Raw genomic sequence first — 10,819 nt, forward strand, 5'->3', positions numbered from 1 at the left:
TATATATATATATATAATCGCTCACACATACTTTTTTAAATACATCTCGTAAAATTTATTTTATATTTTGTGCAGTGCCGTTATTATGCGCAAATAAGAAAGTAAGAACGACGATATATGCGATATAATTTATAAGTAACCGCAACGATTTTATGGAAACTGATGAGCTTGGTATATATCTATATAGTTTATCTACATAGTACGCGATCATAAATTTATATAATTAGTTAGAGTGGAAAAGGACACTATTTTTCGATAATTGAATTTACATATGCAGTTAAGCGAGATACGCGATGATAAATCAGCATCATGGCGCGTTAATCGGAAATGTTGCATTTCGCGCGGATAACGGGACCGATGGGCGGGGTAGAAGGGAGAGGGACGATCTGAAGATTGCGGAGGAATGTTCAAGAAGGGCAATGCGAATTGGCTAGAGAAATGCGGCGACTTCAACTTCTTTTATACGAGACGGCGAAGCCCCCGGTAATCTCTGAAGAATATTGTGGGAAAAGTGGCTCCCAAGATGGGATCTGACATGTTGTTAATCTTGCGCTACATCATGGCGCACGGAAGGAAATCGAGGAAAGGAGAAAAAGAACTTCTCCAGGATGTAAGTTTGTAATTCTCGCGAGAAAGCAACTCTCTCGCATTCTGTGGAAAAGAAGAGGAATTTTATTTCGCTTTACTTTTAAGAAGCTAAAGAAAAAACCAATTTGTATACGGATAGAGTGGAGTATTCCAGAAGTTTGTACATGTTTTACAGTAATATGAAAAATTTGCATCTGGAATCATTTGTGAGAAAAAGCATGTTTTGGTTGTGCAATAATAGGAAAAAATTATCAAAATTTAAAAAAAACAACACTTTTTTACGTTTATACTGTTTGAAAAATCAAATAAATAAATCTGGATTATAAAAAGAATTAAAGTACCACAAAATAATATGATTTTTGACGTCTTTGTAAAATAAAATAGTTATTTATATTTATAACAATGTTTTTTCCTTATCAAATTTATCAATAAGTGCTACAATACGATGTTCCATAAGAATCAAAACTAACTTTAAACTTAAATAATTTCTAAACCGTTAAGATAATTATGCTCAGGTTTTGCACAGAAGAAATAATAGAACAGTCTATGAAATATTCGTGCTTTTGTCAATACGAATTTTTTAACACATACTTACATCCTTAAATATATATCGTCCGGATATGTTTTTGTAATAGTCGCTCATAAATAAGGTTGGAAGTTAGAGTTGCCAAGCATTTATCGACTTCGAAAAAATATCAGGATTAATTGGAAAAAATTGAAAAAATTGCATGAAAAAATACGATTGACACGCTTGCACGGTTCCACAACTTCATTTACATACTTCGCGCTAATAACCACACGGAACTCAACAAAGTGTTCTTATTCTAATCTAAAATTAATATTATTACATTTTTCCGAAAACGACCGATAGGCACGAGATTACCCAACATGTTTGCAATACGCTTCGATAATACATCAGAGTCAGTCGTGCATTGAAATCAACTGCCTGATTGATACGCGTTCTATAGATATACCGAGAGTTATGAAAGTAAGGCGATGGAGAGCAGCAAAAAGTATACGTTGCGGTGGACGTCGAACGTGAAGTAAAGGCCAGGAAACTTCGTTGCAACTTTGTGGGTAAGGCAAAACTGCTAAAAAGATCGCGGATACACGCAGTATCGGCCAGTTTGAGTGACACGAGAGACTCGAACCAATTCCCAGATCCGTTATAAAAGCTGCACCGAGGATCGTCAACCGGATCTCATCGGCTTTTATCACCGTAGTCCGAGCGGTTGCAACTTATTGGCATCACGAAGTCACGATATTGCTCTCTCTCTCTCTCTCTCTCTCTCTCTCTCTCTCTCTCTCTCTCTCTCACGTAGATTCAGCCGAGTGCGATTTATTAATTGACACGTCTAACAATAAGCGCTGTTGTGGACGTGCTGAGAATAAAGAGGATCGTTTAACGGAAGCAAATGATAAAGTAGTGACCACTCGTGCGTATATATGAACGCGTAAAACATAACGATGGAAAAATGATTAGATTTACGATTCGTACGCGATAAAAAGCACATGACATGTAGAATTAATGGCTTGTTCGCTTTTCACATTTTTATGTTAAACAACTTTTCTTATGTATTTTTTACTCTTAAGTCGCGAATATATATATATATATTTTTTTTTACGTAAATAAATCTATAAATCTTGAGAATTTTCTACCATGTTGTCCTTTTTGTGGCACATCGATTGTACGTATGAGGGATACCGAGTCGAATATCGACATCAGAAACACTCCTCGCGTCAAAAGTAAAGCGCTCCCCTATACGGCATTCTTATCGAAATACCGTAACTCCATCTCCGACTCTATCGAGCCGCTCCCTGCCTTTTGTGCGCGAACGTTTATACACGAGCAAGTGTTCTTTTTTTCCTCGATGTACGGTGACAGAATTGCGCGTTGCTCCGGTGACTTCGCGTCGGGATATATTTTTATCCGGTCGAATAAAAATGCGAGCGTAGTATGTGCATCGCAATGCGACGAGATTGATGCAAACGAATTTAACTCCGCGCTGCTTTAATCATTGCGCGACTTTAGCAGCGTCAGTGTTTCCAGTATCAGCGAAATTCGAAGGAACGAAAGCGCCGATATTTTTTAGGTTGTCAATATTTTCCCGATATCGTGAAGTTGAAATATCGATAGGTTTTTTTTATTTTTTTTCAATACTTTATTTTCGACATTAGAGTTATACATATATGTATATATATACACGGTTTCGATTTTTCATTTTTTTTTTAGAATGGCCAGACATATGTAATAGTCAGGATGCATTGTTATATCAATGACAATAGACACGAGACAGTGTCCATCCTGTAAAAAAATCAGCGAAACTCTCAGGTAACTTCTTTTATATTTTAAAAGATCAGAGAATTCTTATGGAAATTTATTAAAAATAGTCGAGGAATATTTTGTGAGTTTGTAGTACACAATACGAGTCGAAATTTTTTTTATCTTCATTTTTAATCAAACATCTATTTCAGTACTTTAGTCAGATTATTTTCCTTTGAAACTATTTAACTTTAGTTTTATTCAAAGACTTTAAATCCCTTAATATGGAAAACTCTTCAATTACTGCCTATTTAAAGTATAAATTAGAACTCGAGAACCTTCATCATTATTATAAATGCTTTACTGCAATTTTTGATAATAAAAGAATGATGAAAAAGTATAATGCGAATAAAAAAAGATGCTCATTTTATGCAAGTCGTTCAGTTCTTTTCAGTACTTTTACAAATTTAATATTGGAAATTTAAGTGACTATTCATTTCGCCTCTACTTTCAACCTCCATTTTTTCTCGTTTATGGATTCTAGAGGATTTCCATAAATTTAATTCATGTAAAAATTTGCTTTCTACTTTATATTTCAAATAGGCAAATGAAGTTATTTATTTTAAAATTTTTAAAAGAGATTTTCGGCAAAATTATAGATTAAATAATTTCAAAAAAGGATGATCTAATTGTGCGTGTCTATATTATCAAAATAAATGCTAGATTGAAAATTGAGATCGAAAAAAAAAAATTGTTGACTCTCTCCCCCTCGTCTTTTAATATTCTAAGAAAAATTATAACAGATTTGATTTGCATCAAATAATTGTTCTCTCGATTTATATTGAGAAAGTCTTCTTTTTCGCGTTGAAATTGAGGAGGCGAAAATTCATGATCAGATTGCAAGTCACAAAGGTTCTTTTTCTCAGTCTATGTATGTACCTCGTTCTCTCGCAAGCTTGTTTTTTTCTCATCGCATATTCCGCCTATTAATCCCACGCTTTAAATGGCGTCTGGGAACACGACGTTGTCTACGTATCAATTAAAAAAATTATGCTGTTGCGCTTTCGCTTGCTGCATGTTGCGTGAATTGTCGGATAGGCCGGAATATATCTCGGTGAGAGAGGTAACTTCATCGAAGCGTTGACCTTCCTCTTCGCATATCGGCTCACACATGCCTCATGGTACTTAATTTTTTTTCGACACAATGTATTACGATCTTTAATTACAACATGTATATATCTAAAAATTTTTATTGTATTTTACAAATAGTTTCTTAAATGAATGCATTTTCTCTCCCGCGTTCTAACGTAAGATTTGTCAATTTATCGATAATCTTAAGCTCACAATAAATGTGAGAGCCTAATAATTTCAATATTTTCCATCGCACTCTCTGCAATTTTTGTTTATAACTTTTTTAAATTTATACTTGTGTAATTACTTTCTAATTTTCTTTAAAAATTAGATAGCTTTCGATGTGCTTTTACTCTGCAAGATATTTATAATAAGAAAAAAAAATGTTTAATAATGATTATTGAAATTCCGAAAAACTAAAACCAATTTTACAATCTCGACATTATATTTAAATCCAGAGGTTAAAGAAGGAGGTTAAAGAAGGTTATAAAACCATGCAATTTTTTCTTCTTTTTTTTTTTTTAGAGGATAAATACATTTCATAAAATAAGTCCTCTGATGCATAAAGTTCACGAATGATGATAATTTTCTGAGGTAGAATCTCTCGCTTATTATCAAAGATATTAACTGGCATACGATGATGCGTTTGAGTTTTGTTACGCCACCCGAAATAATTAACGAAATAATTAAAAAGAGAGAGAATTTTTTAAGGGGCCACAAAATGACTCATCCTTAATGATTAATTAACGAATGGCCATTATCAAAACGATTATTATTAATAACCATCGCGGATACCATCTCAATTTATTCTCGTTTAATTAAGCGATCCAATAACGAAGAAAAAAAAACGATGTTAAAAAAAGAATCGTTCGTGTTATACCGAAAACAGAAAACGGGACGGTCCCGTTCTTATGGAGAACAGGTGAAGAGTGAAATGGTTAGATTAAAGTCGGCCATCTCATTTTCCACCCGATTGTCTCTCACGTGGGGCTAATTCCCCACATGCAGCCCTGAGATAGATTATTAATTAATTCCCTAAGCCATCGATCAATTATGGGCCGAACTGTAATTCCACTCGCGATTATCGTAAACACGCACACGTGCTGCTTTCAACAAGTATCACGTCGCGCGCGTTGATTTATCGGGGTGCACCGTAAGCCTAAACCAGCGTACGGAATCGTTTCGAACTTGTTTCGAAACGGGTTGTTACATCGGTGCGACGGTTAAACGAGTTTCCTTGTTTTGCACCGGCTACTATAATCGGGCCACTCCCTACGGGCTTCCTGAAGTTCACGTGTGGTTTTTAACGAGAAAAGTGCGCGGGAAATGCGACGTTTCGTACAATATATACACGTACGCGTGTATATATTGTGCTAATCGATACCGGAACGATACTGTGTACGGTGTCGACCCTCCTTTAATTTTCGGACAGCAGACGGCTAAATAATCACGCGTACAAACGAAGGCTGGGTCAATTTTGATTCATATCAAAATTTCTTTTGTGCTTATCGCAGATTAAAATTTTGTAATGGGTTTTAAATATGTATATATGGAGATATCGGTATCTCAGAATTTTAGACCGACAAGTTTCAAATGGTTATAAAGGATATTAAAACAAGCCAATTTTGCCAATAAACCCGTGTCCGCAAATAAGCCGTTTTGGCACTAGAGGATCAAAGATTAACAAGAGAACCTCGCGAACCCGAAAATTCTGATTTTAATGAAACTTTACATACATGTAGGGAGGGTAAATAGATGAATATAGAAATTCCCAGTTGCGGTCTAAAAACGATTCTAGGGGTGAAATCTCCCCTCATATGTACAGCGACTTTTTGCTCTTGATATATCTCGAAAATTATTCGAGATATCAAAAAATGTGTTATACAAAAATTTCATGGTAAAAATATCTCTATTTAACCACATTAATAAAATTTTGAAAAAATAATTTTTTTTCACATGTTTTTGCCCTTATTAGTCTTTGATTTTCTAGTGTCAAAACGGCTCATTTGCGGACACGGGTGGATTTATTGACATAATTGGCTTGTTTTGGTGTTCTTTATAATCACCTGAAGTTTGTCGATCTAATTTTGGGGCACCCTGTATAGTCTTAAATATATTTTTTAATATATTATTCATACATTCATGACAAAATTAAAGAAAAATATTTTTGCAATAAAACTAATATTTTGGTACAATGTACATATTAAATATTTTTTGTGAGCATTGCACGAGTTTTATGAAACATTCTTGAGATATGAATCATAAATGACCCGGCGTCCTCTAGCAGAGGATTAATTCATGATTTCCTGTCGAGAAATAAGAGATTATTCGACTATCGTGTGAAATAATTTAAATTAAAGAATTCTTCAGATTTTTTAAGGAGTGAAATATACATAGAAATGTACTGATATTGCTTTGAAATTATCAACTAGATGAGTCACGCATTTTGTGTATCGCCGAATGTGTTCGTTGATCGACTTTATACGTTTATTTTGCGCGTGAGATTGTTTGCGCGACAAACAAAAGCTCAATCGATTTTCTCACATCGAGCGTTAGTTACACGGAATCTGAAAGCGTTGTTTTACTAGGGGGATTCCAATATATATATATATATATATATATATATATATATATATATATAAAAAAAAATTGTCGCTGCCGCCCCCTAAAAGAGTAGTAATTAATAAAAAAAAAAGTTCTGTAAAACCCCAGGCCTGTAAATTAAAGTGAACAAGTGCCTCTTGAAAAGAGAAGTTTGGAAGACGTTTTTTTTATTTTTGCTTTGTTAATAGCTGTATCAGCAGTTAAGAATTTTTTTTTGTATGATTGATAAAAAAATTCATTAAAATTCGATTGTTTTGTCGCAACGCAAAAAAAAATTTTCTTAACTGCTGATACAGCTAATTAACAAAGCAAAAATAAAAAAAACATCTTCCAAACTTCTATTTTCAAGAGACACCTGTTTACTTTAATTTATAGACTTGGGGTTTTACAGAACTTTTTTTTATCAATTACTAGTCTTTTAGGGGGCGGCAGCGATCTTTTTTTTTTAACGACCACCCTAATATATATATGTATACATATATACAGGGGATGTCCCATTTTAAATAGTCGAACCGAATATCTTTAAAACTAAATCCGATAGACAAAAATGTTTCAGACAAAAGTTTGGTTTTAAGAGGGCCACATGATGAAAATATGGACTTGACCTTGAGTGACATTTTCAAGGTGAAGTCAATGTGATCGATGTTTTCTTAAATGGAATTCCCCATTTTTTATTAGTACTTAATGAAAAAATACTTTATTATAGTGTTTTGAAAAGCTCTCGAGATAAGCTACAAGAATATACAATAAAAAATGGGGGGTTCCATTTAAGAAAACATCGATCACATTGACTTCACCTTGAAAATGTCACTCAAGGTCAAGTCCATATTTTCATCATGTGGCCCTCTTAAAACCAAACTTTTGTCTGAAACATTTTTGTCTATCGGATTTAGTTTTAAAGATATTCGGTTCGACTATTTAAAATGGGACATCCCCTGTATATATGTATACATATATATATTAGGGTGGTCGTTAAAATATATATATATATATATATATTTGAAGTACAATTTAACTTCTCCTATTAAACATTGGAAAAGGATTGTTAATTAATATTCCAATCGGGATAAAATCTTTGATCCAAGTTTTCATCCATAACGTTCCCGCCGTTGAAAACAAACCTTACGATGTTAAAGGGACATCTCGATGCAGCCAAGCGTTACAATCTTTAAACTCATTGCAAGCGAGGCGTGTTTAGGTAAAAGGAAAGGAAGTTTTCTCTTTCCTTGTGCAACGAGATTATTCGCAAATTGTCCTCTTAGATAACTTAACCTTTATCTTTCTACCTTTTAACGTTTATTTTTAACTTGTTAAGCGTTATTTCCAAGCATCGTTGGAAATAACGCTTGCCTCATTTCATTAAAACAGATTACAGGAAACTTTGATCCGAGGATGTTAATCGAAGATAAAAGTTCCAAATTTGCGAGCATCTCAAATTCGTTGGCAACGGTCTTTAAGTTAGTTTCCTCCATAATTTACAAGCAGAATTCGCGAAAGTTAAATTTGCAACCTACAAGAGATGGATGAGCAAGTCGGAACTTTATTCGATACTTCAGCGTGCAGATACGTTTCAAATGGACAGCTACTTTGTCCATTGTTTGCGAGCATTTGAATTAAATGTACCATGTTGCTCGAAATCTATACGTAGCTATGACGTAAAATCGATGAGAGAATGAACTCGACTAAAATATTCAAGGATGGAACGAGCCAAGTTGAAATTTTGCTCCCATTACCAACCTCATTTTGCTTACATTTATAGATTCTAGAGGATTTCGATAAAATTTAATTTTCCTGGGAATTGAATTTATACTTTGTAATTCCTTAAATAGGCAATAAACGAATTATTTCCCACTTGGAGGTATAAAACGGGAGCTTTCGGTAAAATTATGAATTAAATAGTTTCAAATTAACCCTTCAAAGAGGGTGATCTAAGTGATTAAAGCATGAAAGTAGATATTAGATTGAAAATTGAGATCAAAAGTACGAGAAAAAAATTATTCGATTTGGAATTGTAGAATTATTTTCATTAAAACTAATTATAATTCTATTAAAAGTATGCGTTTTTTTAAATAATGCTGGATATTTCTAGGCATATAATATTATTTTATTAAATTTTTAATAAGAAACAGAATTCTATTGATTTTTCGTTTAATTTAGGCTACGTACATGCGCATCCATGCATATATGAATATGTATGCCAAAATATATTAAATCAAAAACGCACTGAATATATGTATATAATCAAGATGTCAGAAAGCTTATCCGTTTTTACCTCCGAGCTTCACAAATCCCGACTATTTGAAATTCTTTCATGAATTTGTAAAAATGACTGGCATTTTAATGCCTTCAAAACCATGCAAAGTTTCACCAAGTGATATATACCCAAATCTTTTTTTTACATATACAGGGATTATTTTAATCAGATTAATTGTTTGATCACTACAGAGGATATAAGTACATGCGTACAATAATTTAAATTTCAGATTAATTAAATATTTAAACAAAGTACTCTTGAGAAAAAAAAATATAAAATATTTGCATGTAGCCAGGTAGCCAGATATTTTATCTTCTATCCTGCTTCTCGCTTGGGTTGGGTAAATTTTAGACTGCGGTAATGGTTTTTGCCTGTGTAATACGAAAGTTATTTCGATACCCGTCCCACAGAGTACAGTCGTAATTGAAGCACTTAAAGAAGAGAAAGGGTGAATCAGAGAATTCAAACATATAACACAAAGTTTTGTTGCAAGATAATTTAAGAACCGAATGCAGAGATCTTTACAACATTATTTTACTTTCGTACTTGTTTTATTAATTGCGTATATTTTATTGTAGTTTTTTAAAATCTTTTGCGCTTTAAAGTCGTTTATATGTCTATAAAATTTCTATAAATATATAATAATTTTTTGTTAAAAATATAAAAAGAATTATTATCATAATACCTTCGATATTTATATAAAAAAGATCTTTAAACAATTGGATATAATAATACGGCTCAAAATATGTTTCTCACATTTGTACGTTTTTATAAACAAAAGAATTATTTATAAATATATATCGTGAGGAGAAATCGTCCTGTTGGGGGTAATTAATTAAGGTTGCATCGAGAGGGCACACGCGTTTGATTGATATAAAATCCGTATATAACTTGTACAGCGCCATATAAATATCAACGTATCACACGAATGGCCACGCGTCGCTGAAGGCAAAATGCATATATGTTCCAGTGCGTGGATACACGAGCTCTCTCGCAGAAAGAGAAGAATGTTCCACCAGTGGCGATATAGCGCCCGACGTGTTAATATCGAAAATTAAAAACGGGTGACGAATGGTTGATCTCCAATCGAATTTTCGCGGAAAAACGTCAAATTGAGTCTGCAACTTTATTGAGAAAACTATAATATGAGAAAAAAGGGCATGTAAATATATCCCGTCGCATTAATAATTCAAATTAATGAATTAACGATCCAATAAAGTGTATTTTAGCGAGACGTTTTATAAATTTTACAAGTCGTCACCGGAGGGCAAAGGGAAATAACATGCCGCGATTAAAATGCCTGGTGGAAAATAAAAAGTGCAACGGAAATGAAGGAAACTAAAAGAACCAAAGCTTAATCTCGTGGAGTGGCAGTATCTGCGAGTTTTAGAAACGTATATATTACGATTCTTTTTCAAGGGATTCTGGAAATTACAATTATATACGCGGATTGCGATTTTAATTAGTGCGTGTTGGTGAAACGTTTTTTGTTCCTACCATTTTTTCTTTTTAAAAAAGCATTCGAGATTTGCTTAATCCAGCATTCTTTTTTAATTTCAATCCTAGTCGTTAAAAAACTACGATGTAATATATATAATCCCATGAATTAAATGTTTTCAAAATTTTTATTCCTGTTATCGCTGCATGTTAATGTTATATAAATTGTTCTTGACAAAATTGAAAGAAAATTATATTTTCCTTTTCAGACGATATGGCTCAAATGATTATAATATATGTATAAAAACAAACTCAGTGTTTATTGCATGGTTATATATATAAATCTTTTTATCCTATACATACATATATCCCGCACAGCACAGAACATTGCAGCAATGTTGCAATGTTCTGTGCTGTATGAGATGTATTTGTATGTATTTATGAAATTTATATTTTTGTTTATAAATGTATATTTTCTTTTATCATGTTTTTCTCTTAATAATATTTTTGTATCCATAAATATATAATTATTTAGACAAACT

At 32.9% G+C, this 10,819-nt stretch overlaps 1 protein-coding gene across 5 annotated transcripts in view; it reads left to right on the forward strand.

Moving 5' to 3' along the window:
- The window catches only part of LOC115245394 (insulin receptor-like), a 75,241-nt gene that overhangs the window by 41,530 nt on the left and 22,892 nt on the right, over positions 1-10,819 (forward strand). The gene's annotated exons all lie outside the window — the stretch shown is intronic.

This window comes from Formica exsecta, unplaced genomic scaffold (assembly GCF_003651465.1).
Source record: "Formica exsecta isolate Colony F162 unplaced genomic scaffold, ASM365146v1 scaffold969, whole genome shotgun sequence".
Taxonomy (NCBI): Eukaryota; Metazoa; Arthropoda; class Insecta; order Hymenoptera; family Formicidae; genus Formica; species Formica exsecta.